This window comes from Etheostoma spectabile, chromosome 12 (assembly GCF_008692095.1).
Source record: "Etheostoma spectabile isolate EspeVRDwgs_2016 chromosome 12, UIUC_Espe_1.0, whole genome shotgun sequence".
In the NCBI taxonomy this organism is placed as follows: Eukaryota; Metazoa; Chordata; class Actinopteri; order Perciformes; family Percidae; genus Etheostoma; species Etheostoma spectabile.
The window spans coordinates 27090733-27090940 of record NC_045744.1 but is presented as its reverse complement, the minus strand read 5'-3'; the positions used below and the strand labels follow the sequence as shown (position 1 = coordinate 27090940).

Below are 208 nucleotides of genomic sequence, written 5' to 3'. Positions count from 1 at the left end.
GACAAATCAGCATCTAGGCTGCCTAGCAGGCACCAGGTCTTTCTGTAGGACAACGAGATGGAAGTTCAGTGGTGCTCATAAGTTTACATGCCCACGCTTAAGTTGACTAGAAGGAGGAATAAAAAAAATCATGTTTTGGAAATTTATCTCAATGCCTTAATTAAAAAATGAGGTAAAATCCAACCTTTAAGGACACCAATTTTCTTTG

At 38.5% G+C, this 208-nt stretch overlaps 1 protein-coding gene across 1 annotated transcript in view; it reads right to left on the bottom strand.

Annotated features, from left to right (window-relative positions):
* Positions 1-208, bottom strand: part of glmna (glomulin, FKBP associated protein a) — a 10604-nt gene that overhangs the window by 6049 nt on the left and 4347 nt on the right.